Here is a 22,482-nt window from a genome sequence, read left to right on the forward strand (position 1 = left end):
AGTACTTTGCTAAGGTCCCATGGTACTGTCACATCACGAGTTGTTTCTCTTCATCCAGGAAGAGGCGATTTTGAGTTCATATTTTAAGTTTCTTTTAACTTGGCTCGTTTCTGCAAAATTCGAGACGTTATGTAAGGCAACCCATGTGAATATGCATAGTCCTTTTATATTCTTAAATGACAATACCCACTACTTCTGCGCAGTGGCTACGCAGCGGACAACAGCAATTCGACATAATCTACGTACGAAGTCCTTTACTTTGTCATTATGATTAACTTTGCCATTGATGTTTGGATGAGAGAGTCACGAGCTCAGGAAAGAAAGACTTTGACGCTACGAATCCCAAAATGACAACACTTATCTAGTTGTGCACAGCAGAATCATAATGAACATCTGACGGTCCTTGCGGGAGTCTTTACTCAGCGAAGCCTTCTGCTTTATGGAGTAGATGAAGTACTCAGCGAAGTGTAAGAATAATCTTCGTTAAGTTTTACAAGTAGATGAAGTATTCTCACACACTGTGAGTTTGGGTTAGGAGGAGGTTTATAGCAGAAACTTTATTGGTAAAAGCTAGGTATGATAGAAATATACACGACTTTGAGACTCGGTAATGTTCAGATTTTGGTTTATCTCTTTATTTTTCTTATTCTTTAGAATTTTGAAAACTTTGATTGCTGCAGCTTATGAGCACCAAGCCCTCAGAGTCATAACAGCTTCAATTTGTGACTGTTTTCTGGTAAGTTCTTTCTTTCAAACTAATTCCGAAAATAATAGACTGTTTGGTCTTTTTCTCGGAAGCCTTCTGCTTTATGTAGTAAGCTATAACCTTCCTTCGAAATAGTTGAAGTATTTCCTTACAAACTTTGAATTTGGGTAAAGAGGAGGTTTACAGCAGAAACTGTGAGTAAACGCTTCTGGGCATACATGCCATGACTTAGAGACTAAGTTATGTTCAGGTTTTGCTTTGGCTATTTAATATACTTATTCCTTACAATACAATCTGTGATTGCAGCTTTTACGCATCAAGGCCCCTGAGTCATAACAGCTTCAATTTGTGACTGTCTTCTGGTAAGCCCTTTCTTTCAAACTATACAAGTCTGATTTCTTTTCCAGAATCGCCTTTCAGTGCTGTCACTGATTTATTAGTTTATTGCTAAAATTTAAATCCATATTAATTAGTTTCTCTGTCATTTTTTATTAGTAAAGAAGCGTTAACCAAGGCACTAAGGCACTGACCCTTAACGATAGTCAAACTATTAACAACTTGAAAACATCACAAAACTAAAGTTTGTAACAAGAGTTTAGCAAAAATTAAAAGCATTATGGACATACCCCATAAATCCAAAAACAGAAACCAACAAAGACTAACATGCTAAGACCTAACAGGCCATTTTACGGACCTCAATCACATCTTTGACCTTTCCCCAATCCTCAGAAAGGAACCTATAGAGTTCTTTGTTAGCCTATTTGTCAACTTCATCTTCAACAGTCTTGTCGCAAAGGAGGCAGAGCGTTAGCGCAAAGCTATGCATTAAATGAATGTAGAATTTGTTGATATTGATGAGATGCTTGTCCTTGGCATCCAACTTCCTATTAATCTATTCGATTTCCTCTTTCAGCTTTTGAGTTTCTTCATCCACCTCCAAACTACCAAAGTGGTTCCATAACTCAAGGACATCGTAATTGAGGGCCTTCAAATCGTCCTTTTTGAGGTGCTCCTTGGGTTCTACATCCTCATCCTTCTACATTTCTTGATGTTCCTCCACCTTGGGAGAGAAACCCTTGTCCTTTTTCTTTTTTTTATTCTTGTCACTCTTCCTGTCTTTATCCTCACCTTCGACAACAACCCCTTCATCATTTTGACCTCTTATGACTAGCTTAAAAGGCCTCCTAATAATAGGGTCCACCTTTCGCATAGGGCTCTCTAGCGCCCCATCATCAAAATACTCGACAAGTTTCACATTGGTTATGTGCAAATCATTGGGTCCCAGAGGGGGACCAAGGTCTTCCATGTTGGAAATGTCTAAATTATCCAGGCTAGCCTCACCTCCCATAAGTTCATTTGAGATATTGCAACCCGCACCCTCCTCAAGATCATCCTCAGTTTCAACATATTTCTAGGTTTTATACGAATTGAAGCATAATATGCTTTGTTAGTCCCTACAATCCTCTCTACAATTCAAACAAATATAATTAGGCTAAAAGTTTTCAAACTTAAAAGTTGCCTCTTCCAGTGATACATGCGAGCCAGAAGGAAATGGTGGGTAAAATCAAGGAGGTGGGTATCTATGGGAGATTGGATTGCTATACTCTTCTTGAAGGAGTAAGCTTACATTGAGAGGCAAGAAATTCAAATTCCTCCAACATCTTAGACCTTTCCCAAGAACCCCAAGTTTTGCCAAAGCATCAACAACCCTATTACCTTCCATGTAGACATGGCCTAATAAAAATGAGTCAAAACATGAGATGAGTTTGAGAATATCTCTGTTGATACTATTGATCGACCAATTGATTTTGTTCAGTCCTTTAACAACATTAATGATGAGTTTAGAGTCACCTTGAATGACAATACCTTAGATACCAATAGAGAGGGCAATATGAAGGCCCGAGCCAAAGCCATGGATTCAACTTGATTGCTAGAGCAATCATTCAAAAAATAAATATAATAAAAATAAATTCAATTCAAGTGGGTTGTCTAAGTTTAGATCAATAATTTTAAAATGTGCTTTGAGAGCATTATAAACACCAATTTTGAATTCATAGATCTTATCAAATTAAATAAATTAAGAAGTTTAATTCATAAAACCCTAATTTATTAATTTATTTTTCTTGGGTTGCACAAATTTTCAAATCCATTTTCATGATATATTATGCTATGATCTAGAGGGATTTATCTTTCAAATTCAGAAATACATTTTCTTAATTAATTGGTTAATCAATCATTTTCACAAAATTTTGCATTGGTTAATCACAATTTTTAAATTTCAAATTTCAAATTTCAAATTTTCCTAACGTGTTCAACTTTCCATGCATATATTGAGTGAACATTATTTTGGTTACATGAACATATGAATGGTTTGTTTGATCATAAGTGCATATATGGAGTTCTTATCTTATTTTGATAGTTCAATTTTGAGTTACATTAAAGATGTTCATGTTGTTCCCTTTTATGCATATGATGATAACTTAGTTCTCCCTTTCATTCATAGTTATGATCTACCCTCTCCTAAAATTGGTCTTACCAATGAGGGCACATTAGTGCAAGAAGAGAATATGAACACTTTTTTTCAAATATATTCCTCCTAAAGAGGGAGCTTTGGGGAATGATGCCCATGTCCTTCTCTTAAAATGTACTTGCCCCGCAACTATTATTTTGTGCAAGAGGATGATATTGTGGTTACTTTTCCTAGCAATGCCTTACCTTCTTTTCATGATCTCCCCCCTAGAGATGAAGCATTAAGGGCATATTATAGTCCCTTTCCTAATGTTTGTCTTAAACATAAAAAATAACTTAGAGAAAGAGGATTATATTATTTCCCATCATTATAATGTTTCCAATGATCTCTCTCCCAAAAATGAAGAACCTAACAAAGACCAAATTAATGAAATTCATATTGTTGAGAACTCTAAGATTGTGCCTAACTATCATGTCATGCCTTACACATATAATAATGAAGTGTTTGCTTTGTAAACTAGTGATAACATTTAAATTGAAGCACAATATGCTTTGTTAGTCCCTACAATCCTCTCTACAATTCAAACAAATACACCATCTCCTACTAAAGAAGTTCCTAAAGAAGAACTCTTGGAGGATGATTGGGGGTCATTAGATTTCACACCTCCTTTTTTGTAGAAAATCTAAGATCCCTGAATTTGATGCTCAAAATTTATATCCTAACACATTTCTAGAAATTGATTGTGCCTCTTTAAACTTCAATCCAATTCCACCTAAGAATAAATCCTCTCTTGATCCTACACATGGATACAATAGGCAAGTTTTAGGATGTGTGCAAAAAAGTATTGAAAGTCATTAGAAATCACACTTTTCTAATGAAGAGCTAGGTTCCCAACCTCTTCCTTTGTCAATGTCCCCATGTGAGAGAAGTAGTGAGCATGATGGTTTATACATTGAATAGAGCACATAGCAAAGAAGAAATCGATAAGACACCTTATGAATTATGGTTTGGAAATACACCTACAGTTAAGTATTTCAAAAATTTTGGTAGTAAATGTTATATCAGGAGAGATGATAGCGTTGGAAAATTTTATCCTAGATGTGATGAAGGCATATTTCTTGCTTATTCTAAAAAAAGAAAAGCATATAGATGTTATAACAAGAGATTGCAAAACCTTGTGGAGAGTGCTAATGTCAAAGTAGATGAGCTGAATAGAAGTCAAATCATAGTTTATGAGAAGGAACCAATAGTGGAAATAATTATACTTGAACTAGTAGCACCTTTACTGGAACAAAGTGTTGAACTAGTTACTCCAACAGTATCAGAGAATTATACAGTAACTGAAGAACAGGGAAGAGGAACATAAAGTTAGAAGACTCCTAAGTATGTGAGATTGAATCATTTAGAAGATCAAATCATTGAAGATAAGAGCAATGGAGTGATGAAAAGAAGAAGACTGACAACTAATGAGGTATGTTTAATTTCACAAGTTGAACTGTTATCTGTAATTGAGGCATGCAAATATGAATATTGGTTGAAAACTATGGAAAAAGAATTAGATCAGATTGAGAAATATAACACATGGACCTTGGTTCCCCGACCTAAAAATAAAAATGTTATTGGAACTAAATGGGATTTTAGGAACAAATTGAATGAGGATGGTCAACTTGTAATGAATAAGGCTAAATTGGTTTGTAAAGGATATTCTCAGAAGGAAGGAATTGATTATGGAGAGACTTTTGCACCTGTAGCTAAGATTGAAGCTATAAGATTATTTTTTGCCTATTTTGCTTATAAAAGTTATAAGGTTTATCAAATGGATGTTAAATGTGCATTTTTGAATGGGGATCTTGATGAAGAATTTTATATCGAGCAACTTGATGGTTTTTTTACTATCAAATGATATAGATATGGTTTGAAGGTTAAGGAAAGCTTTATATGGATTGAAACAAGCACTTAGAGCTTGGTATGCAAGGTTGGATAAATATCTTTTGAAGCTTGGTTTTACTGAGGGTAGTGCTAACAATAATTTATATTATAAGATCATTGATGATGATATACTAATTATTGAAGTATTTTTTGATGACATTATTTTTGGAGGTGAAGATAAGTTATGCATAGAATTTTCTAAGAATGTGGAGAAAGAATTTGAGATGTCTATGATTGGTGAGATGAAATTTTTCTTAGGTTTGCAGATTACTCAGATAGACAAATGTATTTTCATATGTCAGACTAAATATGCTAAGGAATTGTTGAAAAATTTTAGTATGGGAGATTCTAAACCGATAAGTACTCCTGTGGTTACAAGTGAGAAATTGACAAGAAAAGATGTTTCTGCACTGGTAAATCTTACAAGATATAAATGTATGATTGGAGGTCTGCTTTACTTCACTCAGACTAGGCCTGACATTATGACTGTTGTTTGTATTATTTCAAAATTTTAAAGTGATCCTAGAGAAAATCATGAGATTGCGGTGAAAAAGATTTTTAGATACTTACAAGGTACATTAGAATATGGCTTGTGGTACCCAAAGGATGATAAATTTACTTTATGTGCATATACAGATGCTGAATGGACTAGAGATGTTGATGACCAGAAAAGCACTTCCGATGGAGCTTTCTTTCTTGGAAAGAAGTTGGTTTCATGGATCAACAAGAAACAATCATGTACTTCTTTATCTACTTCTAAAGCTGAGTATGTTGTTGTTGCTACTAATTGTACACAAGTTTTATGGATGAAGCAAATTTTGAAGGATACAAAGGTGGATTGTGATGCACTGGTAGTTATTCACTGTGAGAAATCTGTTGCTATTGATATATCAAAGAATCTGATATTTCATTCTAAGATAAAGCACATATCTATCAAGTATAACTTTTTGAAAGAAAAGATGGAAGCAAATGAAGTTAGACTAGTTTATGTGAACACTAAAGAGAAGATTGCATATATTTTCACTAAAACTTTGCCCAAGGAATCATTTGAGTACCTAAGAGACATATTGGGAGTTTTTGCCCCTCTGGTAGAGACTTGATTGATTCAGTTTGGCATTAGTCCGACATGCACTATCATAGATACTATTCATTCTGGCGCTAATGTGGGATGCTACTGCTCAGGGGTAGTAGTCAGCTTTGTGATTCAGAGGTTTATGTTTTTTCTTTGATATTTTTGTCAGATTTTTGGTATTGATGTCAAAGGGGGAGAGATATTGATGTGAAAAAAGACAAAAAAAGAAAAAGAAAAAGTCAAAGGGGGAGAGATACTGACATTGAGGAGGTGTATGCAGGAGATTGTTGGCTATCTTCCATTAGGGGAGACTTGTTTGGCATTTCTTGCTACTTAGATGTTTTTCACATCTACTGTTGCCATCAATGCCAAAAAGGGAGATTGTTGGCCATTTGATGGAATTGATTATGTTTTGTATTGATATTTTATCATTGGTGCCAATGCTAGCTGTTTGGATGCTTTACAAGCACCCTTCTGGTTCCGGTGGGTTGAGTGGTTTCTAGTTGATTTGGATCTAGCATGATCCAGTATAGTTTGGTGATGGAATTGGCTTGTTCATGATACTCATACTCATATTTGGTTAGTTGGTTTTGGTTTGGCAATCGGATGCTATCCAACTTTCTTAGAAGCTTAGTTTCTAGTTTCGGCAAGGGTTTCACCGGTAGAGCTTTTGATGAAAATCATTGATGAATTACATAAGTGGTTTTGGAGGGACCCAAAACCCTTAGATTTTACCAGGATCTGGAACCCACAATACTATGCTACTAAAGGATACAAACAAGGAAAATCAACAGGCCAAACACAAGAAAACAGGCTAATGCCTACCAAAAATTAGCACAGCCACAAACAGAAAGAGTCAACCAAGCAGTCTAAAGATAATAAATATAAATCAGGCTAGCAACACAAACAAGGCTACGCCATCAAACTATAGCTCATAACAACAAAGAACGAGGGTTTAACAAGCACCCTCAACCAACCAGTAGGGAAATTTCAAGCTCCCTTAACTTGAGATAAAAACTCTAGACATCAAAAAGCTAGCCCAACTCTTAACCAAAAACAACCATAGTCTATGTTGGGCGCTTGAAAACTATCAGTATCCAACTACATAATAAACCATAAGATAAACATTAAAAACTGAACTGAAGCAAGGGGGTTTTGAAAGGATCCCCTAACCTTCAAATTGGATTTTATAATGGCTCCCAAAACCACCAAGAAGAAGCCAACAACCTCAAAGCATCTAGAAGTCACACCTCCAATAACAAAGCACCTGTCCACCTCAGTAGGATAGGGACCCACCTCAATAGGGGTAGAAAAGGAAGAACCCATCAGTAGAGAGAGCAGAGCTTCTAACCATGAACCAAGGTCCAGCAATCAAAAGGTCAAACCATAAAGCATTGTTGGAAAACTAGGTTTTGAAAAGGCTCCCAAAACCTTGCACTTAAGAAGAGGCATGATCCAAACAAATTCCTAGCTGACAAGCTCCTCCAAAGTCTCCACCTTGATGAGAGAAAGAGGGAAGAAACCTAGCAGAAAGGAAAGAGCAACAGAAACACCACCGGCATTAAAAAGAAGGGCATCCAAAACCCCAAATAGGAGCCGTCCCAACAAACTCAACCTACAACTCTTCCCCTCAATAGAATAATGGTCCACCTCAATAGGATGGTCTGAGAAAAGTTGAAAGATGGCAGCTTGAAAAGAAACCATGGAAAATAAGGGTTTTAAAAAGTCTCCCTTAATCTTCTGCTAAACTATTAAAACAAGGGCTATCATAAATAACTCAAGACCAAAGAGATCCACCCCACAGGGTTTTAGTAGGCTCTCCAAACCAAAAGCTCTGGGTTTTACCATGGATTTTAGAACCATGAAGAAAAGAAACTAGATAGATCGCCAAAGGAGAGAAACCAACCAAAAGATCTCACTGCATCTACTCATGGGAAGGAAAGAGAGACACAACTTCTCCTTAATAGGAGTTGGGATCACCTCTATAGAAACCTCAACAAACAACCCAAGAGAAAGAAAACAAAGAGACTGACCGAGAAAGTAAACAAACCCCCAAATGATTACAAAGCCACTCAAATCAAAGTTATCCATCCTTCCCATAGACAGCCATGACCCAGTCTGGACAAAAACCTGAAAAGGGAAGTACCCATCTGAAGAAAGGACAAGATTACCCAGCAAAATCACAACAGACAAAACCATCGGGCCTTAATAGAGAATAGTATCCCTCTAGCACACCCCTCTGCCCACACCAAACCCAGAGAAGAACTAGGCACTCGACAGTCCACCCGGGTCCCAAACCTCCCCTCCACACCAAGATATAAAGAAGAGGGAAGGTAAAAAGCAAAATCCCCAAACATAAACCAAACAGAAAGCCATGACAACCCTTCCACTCCCAACACAGTCCAGGTACGCACCCCAATCTACATGAAGCAGAGCCACACCCACCTACCGACGTAAAACATAGGTCACAGAGACACCAAAACCAAGGGTCACCTAAGAGCACAAGGAGGGAGGACACATGTCCATGAGAGAATAGTGTGTCCGTTCCCCAACCATTACAAGAAACATAGATCCATTGCCATCAGCATCCACATCAGACACCTCCTCATATGACCCACATTTTCTCATGCTTGTCTCTAATCTCTTCTACCTTCACCTTTCCCTTCTTATTTGATTTGTTCTTATCTACTAAAGTACTATTCTTTCTTTTATAGTACTTTTCAATGTAACCGGTTATGGATAAGGATATGGTAAATCGATGGCCATAGAAGTGGTTATGGATGAGAATGGATATTGGAGATGATGATGAATGATATTGATGAACTCTTGTGCTATTTCATCATTGATATTATTATAACAAGCAGATGAAAGAACCTTGATATGAGAAAACCTAGATAACTCACGTAGCATTTGCAAGAATTGATAAGGAAAACTACAAACAACAAACAACATCCCAATGATAAAAAATCATGATCCATCTTGGACACTCTAATCACTTGTGGGCATCCTAATAAGCATACGAACATGATACAAACATGGTACAAGATAAATAAAAGAAAAGATAAGAATCATTGGAGCAAATAAGTTAACAACCATTAGATATTATTGCCAAGTTAATTGTGCTTATTAAAATGATGTTTAATAGGATGCCCATTGTAGGAAAGATATATCCATAGGACATGATATATGACCATTGTATGAAAGGTGTATACATTGGACATAATATTTGGTATGTTTCCTATTCTAAGAACGATGCATACATAGAGGCATGAAGTTTGATAAAGATGCTAAAAATGATAGACAGTTGATCGGTAAGGTTGTAGGCTAGCTTGGTAGTTTGTCTATCAATTTTTGATTTGTTAAGCTTGTTGTCTTTGTAAGAATTTGTTGAAAATAGCCAAGATAAAGAGCACATTGAATAGCACAAAAGAAAGACAAATATATTTGATGAGAATAAACTATGTTCTAATCAAGAGAAAACTAAGATCAACTAGATCATTCAAAATTACATACAATGTAGATGAGCCTACTTATAAAGGCAAGGCTAAGAGAGAAGAGAGAAAACAAAGATGACATTTGGCTCAATGAGATGTAAGGGTAGGTAAGGGTAGGTAGGAGAAATAATAAAATATTCCACAAGGGGTGGATCACCCACCAAAGGTGGAATGTAACAAAAATATCACACCATAAAAGGTGGAAATTCTCCTACATACACACTCCCAATGTATGCACATCTCCCTAACTATCTCATATGCAAACTACAATGTGGTGCATGTACCCAAGTAACTTAAGTAAAGTGTAATTATATCCAAGATAAATAATTAATTACACCAACAGTCCCCCTTAAGTGCAACTTAGGGGAATGCACTTATGTCTACAATGCAACTAAGAAATGCAAGATGGGTCACAACTACAAGGCCATGTTAGGTACCCATGTACAAATGCAAATGCAATCTCCCATAAAGTGGGGAAAGAGAGAAAAACCCAATGGTAAACCCTTGCCCCCCTCCCCCCCACTGAAAACTATACAAAGAACTCTCAAAGAAGCATGTGAAGGACAAAACCCCATTTGAGGAAAAAGTTCCCCCCATATGAGAGAAGAAGAGAGACCAAGTAGCCTTTAATGCCCACTTTTACTAAAGAAAACATCACTAAAGTAGCAATAATTTTTTTTTTAAAAACTATCACGTGTTACAAAATTACTAAAGATAATGATTATACACAATTAAATTATGATTAAAACAACACTCAACTACCAAACCAGTCACCTTATACCTGAGATTTTACTTTCTGCTATAGCACATGTCTCGACCTGCCGCACATTCCTACGCTCAAGCCTACACTGCTAGATACACACATTAGATCTATCACATGTTAGATATATGTTCAATAGGTTATGATCCTACCCCTCTTGTAAACTCCTGTGATTTCTCCCATAATTGAAGTCGCGCCCCCCAACAATGTGAATTGTCTCCTTTCTGAAGTTTTTCTCCTTCCGTTTTCCAAGATCTACTATTTTTTTTTTAAGAAAATTACGGTAGTCCTCCCCTCAAAAGGTTAACTTATAAGAAATCCCATGCTTTCCAAAGAACTTAAGCTCTAAAACTTTTAAAGAAAGAAATTACTTTTTGAACTTTCTTATTTAATTTTGTTTTAACTTTCCATATTAAAACATAAGAAAGCTTCTTATTAAAATGTCTTTCCTTATTTATTTATTATTAAAATATGAATAAACTAAGTTTTATTTAAATTCGTAAAAGTCTTTAAAATATATTAATTAGTTATGATTTATTACATATATACACATATATATAAGTTTTGTAAATATAATATTATATATTTATTTATTATTATAATTTTTTAATTTATAATTTTAAACATTAATTAAATATTAGAAAACATTTACAATCAATTTAATCTTTAATTGATAATTTTAAAATTTTAAAATAGTTCTTTGCTTATCTTTTTAATCCTTCTAATGAACACTATAAAACTTTTTGTTAATATTAGATAGCGATCAAATAGTTGTCCTATAGATGTTTTAACATCATCAATATTAACTAAGATATCAAATTACTTGTTTTCCTCCATGCTAAAGTTTGAGTCTCATGATACCTCATTATTTATACCGAGCTAGAGGGGCATTACATAGCCTCCCCTCAATGTAGAATCTGCACCAATGGTAGAAGCTCAAAACTGAATGAAGAAACTGCTCCATGAACGTCAAACAATGTTCATCCCCTTAGGAAGAAACAAAACCAAATGTGTATCCTTGAAGTCTCTCAATCATGAAGGGAAGATGTAGGAAAAAAACACATGATAAATAAAGTCTCTGAAAACTACTCAAGTGTCCCCATGTCGATGCTAGAAGTTAACCCCTCCAAAGGTGGTGTACTGATCCACACTGCTAAAAAAGGCACTCCAAGATCTAGTGGATATGAATGTAGAACAAGATCCAAAGACTCACATGTCTCCTCTTAGGATAAAGAGACCTCCTCCAAGTGTCATACATAAAAATCCACAATCATTTTAACCTCGAAAGAATGATCATGTAGAGAATGCACAAGAGGGTCAGAATTTTCCCTCACCAAAATTGAAGAAGGATCATCTTCATCAAATAGATGATGAATGTCATCAATGATGTCTCCCAAATCTACAATATAGGACTCCATAAACAAATGGGCAATGTCTGTCAAGTAGTCATCCTAATGAACTAAAGTTGGAAGACAAGGTATATCCTGCTACATTGAATCACAAGAAGGTAAAACTGTTGCAATATCTACATCATCAAGTGTAGTAGGTGGTGTGATATCAATAGGAGGAGATGAAATACAAGGTGCAAAAATGGGGTCACATGTGAGAATACACAAGTTCAAGTACCCAAAGTTCTCCTTGAAATCTAAATCATCACAAGAAGTGAGATCAACATATGAAGAATCACCCTCATCAATAAGAACAAAATCTACAAAGGAATACAACCGAGATGCATGATCAACCACCCTTGAAGGAATGATAGCTCCAATCTCCAAGTCTCTAATGATAATTGAATTAGGTGAATTTGGGGGGTGTCTTGTGTGATTGTGCCTCTCTTTCCTTGTGCTCTTTCATTTTTGTTGCAATGAGCCCTCATAAATTTCCACCTTTAACTCCACATAATTATGAATCCTAGAAAATTAAAGCATGGAGTAAATTAATGAAAAAAGGTCTCACACATTACATAGATGGAACTATAGTAGCATCATCATATCTTAAGACTAGTCCTAATGCTCAGTTAGAATGGCTCACTAAAAATTGCATGGCTCTTGGAACTTTACGCAAGTATGTATCAGATGACCTCATTTTTCACATTGAGAAGTGTACTATAATCAAAGAGGCTTGGGATATATTACAAAAATTGTATGGTCAAGTTGATGAAATAAGAGGTTACAAGATTGGCAATGAGCTCACCAACTTGGATCCCAAGAATTTTGATACAATCCAAGATTATGTCACCAAAGCAAATGAGATAAGAGAAAAGCTTAAGGATTGCGGAATTGACCAAAAAGATGCTCAGTTGATATTCAACTTGTTGGACAAGCTTGCACCAGAATATGCAACATTTGTTTCTAGCTTCTAGCCTCATCATTTGATAGTGGGGAGTTCCTACACTGTGCCTTCATTTGACGCTTTCACAGAAATGTTGATGTTGGAACAATCTAAGTTGTTGAACATGGGGCTTCTCAAGTCTTCAAAGTCCAAGGCTTTGGTGGCTAATCAAGGGAATCAAGGAGGTCAAGGCAAAGATTCCAACAAGAAGAACAAGCAATCTAAGTCAAAGCCACATTAGGAAAAATGACAATCATCCTCTCCATCACAAGGCAATTTTTCATTCTCTTCCAAGAAGGGGATTCCACCTAAGAAGGATAAATCAACTTGTGCATATTGCAAGAAGTATGGTCATGATGAGCATCAATGCCACACCAAGCAAGCTAATGAGTTGACAAATCTTCTTAAGAAAAACAACATCAACTTGCCATCCGCCTACACAAAGAAGGATTCATCTCCTTCCTCTTCCTCACAGTCTAAGGGAAAAGGGCAAGCATTTGCTACAATAGGTTCTTCACAAGAGTGGATACTTGACTCGGGTGCCTCTTATCACATGGGTTCTACAAAGGAGCAGTTTTCTTCATTGGAGCCATCTAAGGTACCACACATTTACATAGGTGGTGATACACAAGTTGAGGTTGAAGAAAAAGGTTCAGTTGACATGGATGATGGAACATTTGAGAATGTTCTCTATGTTCCTAACTTGTCTACCAATCTTCTCTCTATCTACCAAATCACTCACTATGGGAATGGGAAAAGGGTTGAGTTTACACCAGATTCAATTATGGTAAAGGAACTTGATAATGATGCCTTGGTAGCAGTGAGACAATTCAATGACAACTGAAGGCTTTATTCATCCTCCCACTGTGTGCCAAGTTCTCCTTCTAGGGCCTTGCTTACTCATTCAAATTCAGAAAGTAAGCTATGGCATGAGCGGTTTGGTCACCCCAACTACCGCTATCTTCAGCAGCTCAGCACTAAAGACATTGTCATAGGTCTACCTCGAATTAGTTTTTTAGAGGGTGTATGTTCAGGATGTTCCCTGGGAAAGCATACCGAGGAGAAGTTTGATAAGGGTTAAGCTTGGAGAGCTTTGGAAGTTCTTCAACTTGTTCACAATGATGTAGTAGGTCCATTTACAACACCTTCATTTAGTAAGGCTCGCTATGTCCTCACCTTCATTGATGACTACTCCCACTTCACTTGGGTATACTTTCTTATTCATAAGAGTAAAGTATTTGATAGATTTCAAGACTTCAAGACTCGTGTCAAGAAGCAATCCAGGAAAGTGGTCAAGATTCTTCATATAGATAATGAAAGGGAATATGTGAATAAATGTCAGCAAGGAAAAAATATCCCTAGCCCATGGAACAAAAATGTTAGAATCATAAGGAGGCCTATGATTCTGATCCAACAGAGTACCACGCTTTATTAAAGCTTTGATAAATGAATCTCTACGACTTGGATCGAGACTTTCATAATTCTCTGCCAGCTTTCCTAGGTCAATTTGGACGTTTGAGTTTTGTGCTTCAAACCCTAGGTTCAACAAATGAGCAATTTCTCCCACGTTTATGATTAGAATTTCCACTTTTGTATTTTTATTGACAATTGCTTTTTTATCTTCATCATATATTTTGGCGCAAACCATGACAAAATCAGGGCAGCGAAATACTTCAGGTAGCACCATGCTTCCCAATCTAGCATCCCATGATGCGATTTTATTTGTTCTTTGTTTTACCATTGTGTTGAAAACAATACATTTTGCCCTGGTTGGATCTGTCGCCTTACTAGACAATGCATATCTAATATCTATGACACCCTTTTCACCATGGATAGTAGGGTCATAAATATCATGGTATTCATCCTAGATTCAGGCCCAAATCCACCCTAAGCCATTGATCTGTGCTCATACAATGGATGATGGTATCTGTGTTCAGTTATCAAGAGTCCCATGATTTTTGCCATTTTTTGGGCACATCACTGCACTCGAGTCACTTTTCCATATTGTTTTTTAAGTCTTTTTAATCGTTCAACTTCCGCCACAAATAGAGCTTTATTAACTTAATTGTATTCAATTAAATGTAAAACGTTCAATTTTGGGTGAAGTTCTCACAAATGTGTTCACTTCCCACATTTGGGCCGAAATCCACCCTAAGCCGTTGATCTGTGCTCATCCAACAAACGATGGTATTTGTTGTCAATTGTTGTTGGTCCCATGACTTTTGCCATTTTTCAGGTACGTCACCACACTTGAGCCACTTTTCGGGACTGTTTTTTAAGTATTTTTAATTCATCAACTTCAACCCAGAATAGAGCCTTATAGACTTAACTATATTTGATTTAATGTAAAACATTCAATTCTGGGCGAAGTTCTCACAAATATGTTCACTTCTCACATTCAAGCCTAAATCCATCCTAAGTTGTCGATGTGTGTTCATCCAACGGACGATGGTATCTATTGTCAGTTGTCATGGGTCCCATGACTTTTGCCATTTTTCGAGCACGTCACCACACTCGAGTCACTTTTCGGAACAATTTTTTAAGTCTTTAATCATTTTCAACTTTTTTCCAAAAAAGAGCTTTATAGACTTAATTATATTTAATTAAATGTAAAACGTTCAATTCTGGGCGAAGCTCTCACAAATGTGTTCACTTCCCACATTCGGCCTGAAATCCACCCTAAGTTGTTGATAAAGGCTCATCCAATGGACAATGGTACCTGTTGTTAGATGTCGTGGGTACCATAATAAGAGACATTTAAAGATGTGCAATAGTTTGAGATAACTATTAAATATAATGTTAATATTATTTGTAAAAATATGAAATACAAAAATAGTATAGAACATAGAAATTAGATTCAAGAGTAAAAAAAACAACTAAATAAAAATATAAATTTTGATATACAATTTGAATGGTAAAAGTTTAATATAAAAAAAAAAACATTCACTATTAAATCTAAAATATAAATTTTAAGTTTAACAAAATTCTTTAAAAATATGTTTACAATATATAATTTTAAAAAATAATTTAAAAATATATATAAAAGTTTAACATAAATTTGGTGTAATATAGATTTTAATTTAATTTAATTTAATAAATAAATAAAGAGTAAAAATATATATAAAATTTCAACATAAATTTAGTTTATTATAAATTTTAATTTAATTTAGTTTAAATTAATTTAATAAACAAATAAAGACTATAAAAAATTATATGATTGTATTTACAACAAAGTTTATAGCCTCTATGAAAAATACACCCTAAGCTGTTGATCTAATTGAGTCTAATCATGTTCTCTAATTGAGTCTAGAATCTTGAATTTTCTTCTAATGACCTTGGCCTTGAGTCTAATAATGTGGTGAATCTTATTGATAAACTTGCACCTCCTAAGGACCTATGCAATATACATTACCTTTGATTCTAGTGAGATTATTGAAACACATGATGGCCCACTATAAGTCTGTATATCAGTACAAAGATCAAAGACATACTCTCACAAGGGGTTCTCATTGATGATTGATCCAACATGTATGGTGAATGTAATAACTTAAGAATATCTTTATATTTAACAATTGCATGAAGTAACATATTGTTATGATAAATTTGATTTAGTGGTTAAAATCTTTGATGATTTCTCTTGTCCTACTATAGGTTCTATTACTCTTCCCATTAAGGTTGGTACTAAGTGCTTAGATGTCATTTTTGCTATCATTCCTACATCAGATCAATTTTGTGTGAAGTTGGAACATCCTTACCCTTGGTTCTCTTCCATGAAAGCGATACCATCTACCCTTCATAACTATCTCAAATTTCTTCATTTTGACAAAATCTTAACTATAAATCATAGCATGTACCCACTACCAACCCACACATACACTAGTTCAAAACTTCAACAAGTAAGTTGGACTTTTAATTCACTTGTTTTTCGTGGGATAAACATCTTTTTTATATATTTATAAAATTATAATCAACCATAATCAATGTACAATTAATTAATGGAACGAACTGGATTTTGTTTTTATATATTAAATATGGAGGAAGAAGCATTACATAAAAAAGATCACAGTATTAAATTTATTTCCATTGATTAACAAAATATTCAAATAACGTAGCTCATAGGCAAAAAGAATTTGCAAAACTCTCATTAATAAAATGAAATAGAAAACATTTTTGTATCCATAAGAGGCAAACTGAAACAAACTGTAATTTGAAAAATTATCATTAATATTTATGTTTCAGAAATTTACAATTTTTACATGTCTGAGACTTGAGTCCCTCAAAAACTATAAAGCCAAAATGAGTGAGCCACTAAGCTTGTGAGGTTACGATGACATTGGCAAAAAAAAAACTACTAGGGGGTCGGGACTAGGGCACAGGTAGTGGATGGTTTACCCTAAGAATCTGGCCCTCCCTCCATGTAGAATTCTTCAGACAACATAAGTTGAGAGAATTCTTCAAGTCACTTGTAGTTTGGAAAGTCGTCAAGGAGCAACCATTTCTAGAGAAAGTTCCTGCCAATCCACGCCCATTTCCTGTGACACGTCAACTACTTTGCATTCAAGTTCAGAAGAAATGGTTGCCTGGCCATTGAAACTGTTTGGTTAGGGAGGAGAAGCCTGGTTAATTCACTTGACCAAGGGATCCACTCCCCTACTTCTGCAAGGATGACAATAGTAATGTCGTCTCCAAGGAAGTCTTCCTTAAACACCTTCCTTAACAGCATCAACATATCCACCTTGTCTCCTCTAAGGTCCAAAAGAGACACCAAGAATCAAGATGTAATGTTTGTGTTAACACAATATCTATTTTCATTACGCAAAAAGTCTTTACCCAACACCATGTGCATAGCCTCATTGGTGAATAACCCAACCTCCTTGCAGACTTATTGGAGGGATAGGTTTTTAACGAAGCCCAAGAAGGCCCTCTGGTACTTTGCAAAAATGCTTCTCAAGCGGATAGGAGTGTCCATCTTGAGAAGTCAAATTACCAAATTAAACGACCTGGACCTATAGACCTAAACCAAAGGCAAGATTTAAACACCATGAGATCCGACGATTTATCTACTAAATGGCAAAGGCTAATTGAAGATGAAAGAAGCAGAGATCGTATATAAATAGTTGGAGCTCTTAATTGTAATAATTACTTCTCTAACCATATTAATTCCTTTAAATTTTTTTAAATCTTTCGTATCTCTGCAAATCTTTCCCATAAATGTACTAGTGTGCGAAATTGGAAATAGTTATAAACTAGTACCAAGTTAGCAAGTATCACATTAGAATTCATGGGGACAAAGTGGATTGCAAGTAGTGAAATTATTGATTGTGACATTTGATATGTGTCTATTGAATCCAATTCCATTCTGGGCACTTTCTAGTGAGCTATGTTCACTTTAAAAAATTGAGCCAAAATAAAACTCTAGCCATTGATCTACTATCATCAAATGGTTTAAAATCATTGATGGATTTTAGGTACGTGTCACCCTTCACGTGTCAAAGACGTCGTGCTTATTGATACATCTTGCATAGTCCAGACTCAATGTGATGTACTGATGTGATGTGATGTGCCTTGTCTATTAATGGCAATGAATTCATGAAATCATCAATAAATTATATATTTTTCATAAACAACAAAATATTAGCCAAAACAAATTACATTATTTTCAAGCGGTGGATAAAAATCACCAATACATTTAAATAATTTTTCCTTTAGAGTAAATTTTTTTTCCCATACAATTATATATTTGTTCCTTTAAACTAAAAGTATTTGCCTCCTATAATATATATTTTCCACATAGAACAAGGTATTATTTGCCAGAAATTTATGGAATTTTTGTACCCTAGAAAAAAATCGCCAATACAAAATAATTTTTTTCCCTATTTTGAATTTTTTTTTTTTGCCATCAATATGAAAATTCCCCCCAAAAAATAATGCCTTATTCGCGAGGATTTTACACTTTTGCTCGAGGGCTGGTTTCTTAAAGTTATCCCTGATTTAAACATTTATTTAACGCTAACTATAATTTAATCCTAGCCATTACCCTAACTTAAATATTTTTCTTATAGCTCTAATTATACCCAACCCATAATTTAATCTATCCCTAATTGAACTCTAACCTTAATTTTTCTTATACCCTTAATTTAATCTAACTCTAATTGCACTATATATTTGATTACTATAACCACAATCGCATCCTTGTCTAAAACCTAATCTACCATTAGCCATAAACCTTTTTAATTATAACCATAATTGAACCTAAACCATAACTCTAATTGAAATCTAACTCTAATTAAACCTTAAATCTATTTATAGTTGAACCCTAGTTATTACCTAACTGTTATTAATCTATATGATTAACCTCAATTGAACCATTATGTTACTTAAACCATAACCCTAATCTAGCACTAACTTTAACTTTAATACAACCCCTTACCATTCTTTAATTGAGCCTTTATCATAATTATATCATAAATTAGAATTATAATTAAACCCAAATAGTAACCATTATTCTAACCCTAACCCTAACAATAACAATAACTCTATTTCTAAACCTAACCTTAAAAATAGCAATAACTCTATTATGTTTACAATTAGGGTGAGAATAATATATTGATTATGTTGATACTAAGCTATGTATGAATAAAAGTTAAGTATGCTTTCCAATTATGCCTATCAATAAAAGTTATGTTTACAATTAGGGTGAGAATAATATATTGATAATTTTGATACTAAGCTATGTATGAATAAAAGTTAAGTATGCTTTCCAATTATGCCATCAATAAAAGTTATTTTTTAGTTAAAATCTAACTCGAAATCAAATGTAATCTAAAATGATTCCTCATTTAAAGTATGAAAATTTAATTTAAGATGTTTCCTAATTTAAAAAATTATATCTAAATTATAGTTAAAGATATTGGTATCTATTTAAATCAATTTTTTAAAGCTCTTGGTTAGCTCTTGGTTAGCTCTTGAAGTTAGACTGCAAAACCAAAAAGCTCATTGGAGAGGAGCTCCAAAAATTTCCAAAAAGGTGCTGACGTAGGATGATGTCAGCACTTTATTATTTTAAATTTGATGATCATCGAACTGTCACAAAATCGTCAAACCCCCTACATGGTTGTTCATACCGTACAAACTATGACAAGTGTCAAAATCCGATTAGGCCTGTACGGTGACGTGGATGTGGTGGACCGTACTACTGACATGTCTTGCTTACTATGCATACAGATGAACTGCGTGTACTGCTGATGTGTACACCGTACGATGATGTGTCACTTGCATGCCACTGATTGTACGTGTTGACTGTGTGTTGATGACTATATATGTGTACCGATACCGTGGCAGTCTGAGTGGTCAAACTCGTGACAAACCTTACGGCAATTGAGGGTACGGGCACAGATGTGGCAGTACTGCTGGCATTGAGTAATAAAAGGTGGACAAATGAATGAATTTCACTAGACATTATGGTGGTACTTGACAAATAGAAAAGGGCCACGTGGCGGCTCTGATTGGTCACACGGAGGAGTCGCCAAGGTAAGTAGGGGTTGGGAGGTCGTTGTCGATGAACGTTGTCACCAGATAAAACTATGAGGAGGAGGGAGAATTGCTGAAAATGGTGGCTAAAGCAAATGCTGGTGGGAGGATGTCTGTTTCGGATAGGACTTCAGAGCTATTGGCGGTCGTAGGTTGGCAGTGAAGCAAACAAAGGACCAGTCAAAACTGTCGATGGGAGGATAAGCTGCTAGGGATGTACAGATGGCATCGAAGATGGTGACTATGGGGTCTATAGTCCATGAATATGGCGGAGCAGGAGCATGGTGACAAGACATACAAACAAACTTGTAGTGGCGGTACGAAGGCAGGGGGAACCCCCTAACAAAAAAAAATTTTTTTTTTTTTTGAATTAAAACTTTTTACAATTAAAAACTTTGAATTTATAGAATAGGAAAAATAAAAATAAATAAATACGTAGAAAAAAAATTATTAATTTTTTTGAAAAATTGTACCATACCACCCAAATTGGGCAAATTTTTTTTCTAAGCCTCGAAATTGATTTTCTCCAAAAAATAGGCCAAATTTATACTCAAAATTCATGGAAATGGCCTCTTAGACGTAATGGTGAGGTTGAAATCGCCATAGGATGTCCCTAAAATGTGTAGCTCCCTAGATCCAAAAATAGAATGCTCTGAAAGCTCTCCAAAAAGACTAATCAATGAAGCCCCAATGACTTTGATACCATGTAAGAATTGTTTGAAAATAGCTAAGGTCAACATCACATTGAATTACACAAAAGAGAGACAAATAGATTTAATGAGAATAAACTATATTCTAGTCAAGAGCAAAATAAGATCAACTGGATCATTCAAAATAACATACAATGTAGATGAGCCTGCTTATAAAGGCAAGGCTAAGAGACAAGAAAACACACAAAGATGACATGTGGCTCAATAAGATGCAAGGGTAGTTAGGAGAAATAATAAAATATTTCACAAGAAATGGATTACCCACCAAAGATGGAATGTAACAACAAGATCATACCATAAAAAGTGGAAATTCTCCTATATACACACTCTCAATGAATGTACATCTCTCTAAGTGTCTCATATGCAAACTATAATGTTATGCATGTACCTAAGTAAACTTAAATAAAGTGTAATTATATCCAAGATGAATAAATAATTACACCAAAAGTTTTGATTGTGCTTGTTCAAAGTGTCAATGTCTAAGCAAGAGATAATTTATTATAGATTTTAGATCTTTTTTGGATATTAAAAGTCTTTAAATTTCTTTTAGATTTTTACAAGTTTTTTTTAGTCTAAACAATGAAGCATACGCAGTGGCGGTTTATATGGCAAGCTACTAGGGAAAGGGTACAAATAGGTGTAAGTGGTGGTTGTTGTCATTTCAAAATAATAGTGCATTCACATATATCACTTGAGCATGTTCCAATTGTTGTGATAATAGTTGTTGATTTACTACCCATACTTGTTGATTTAATGCTTAATTGTTTTGACAACATTGCATCAATATTTCAAAACTTTAATACCCATAATGGAATAAAATGTACCCTTAGTTGTAAAAAGAAACCAATCATGTGATGCCACATCAGCAGCACAAGTATGGGGACCCTTATGGATGACTATTGGCCTCACCTATTTTAGGGATGTTTTGGGCACTTTGACAAAAAACATGTTAATATGGCATCATATTTGATGATGTGACCCTGAAACCTTAGTTATAAGAAAGAGATGTACCAAGTAAGCTGCTGTAAACATATTGGAAGTAATTTGAAATTTCAGGTTAGGTTTTGAAAAATGCAAAGTTAGAATAATCAGCTACTGAATCCTCCCCCAATAATATCCTTCTAATTGTTCAGATTATTGTAAGTGAAGTCGTACACAGCAGAACCATAGTAAATATCTGACGGTTGTTGGACAGTATTTTCTCAGCGAAGCCTTCTGATTTATTTAGTAAATAGTAAGAATAATCTTCGTCAAGATTTACAACTAGATGAAGTATTCTCTCACAAATTGTGAGTTTGGGTAAGGAGGAGGTTTGCAGCAGAAAATTTGTTGGTAAACGCTAGGTATCCTAGAAATATACACAACTTTGAGACCCATTAATGTTCAGATTTTAGTTTAGCTCCTTATTCTACTTATTCATTAGAATATTGTCACCTGTGATTGCTGCAACTTATAAGCACCAATCCCCCAGAGTCATAAC

At 34.9% G+C, this 22,482-nt stretch overlaps 1 protein-coding gene across 5 annotated transcripts in view; it reads left to right on the forward strand.

Moving 5' to 3' along the window:
* Positions 1–279: 279 nt before the first annotated feature.
* LOC131078252 (putative UPF0481 protein At3g02645) overlaps positions 280–22,482 on the forward strand; it is a 95,821-nt gene continuing 73,618 nt past the window's right edge. For 3 of the 5 annotated variants that reach the window (XR_009113753.1, XM_058015909.1, XM_058015912.1), the window contains exons 1-3: positions 319–574; positions 681–736; positions 1,013–1,068. The gene's annotated coding sequence lies outside the window, so the exon portion shown is untranslated. Of the gene's footprint in view, positions 575–680; positions 737–1,012; positions 1,069–22,482 lie in introns of all 5 variants that reach the window. The other 2 variants (XM_058015910.1, XM_058015911.1) reach the window with 2 other exon arrangements.

Source organism: Cryptomeria japonica, chromosome 7, assembly GCF_030272615.1.
Source record: "Cryptomeria japonica chromosome 7, Sugi_1.0, whole genome shotgun sequence".
Lineage (NCBI taxonomy): Eukaryota > Viridiplantae > Streptophyta > Pinopsida > Cupressales > Cupressaceae > Cryptomeria > Cryptomeria japonica.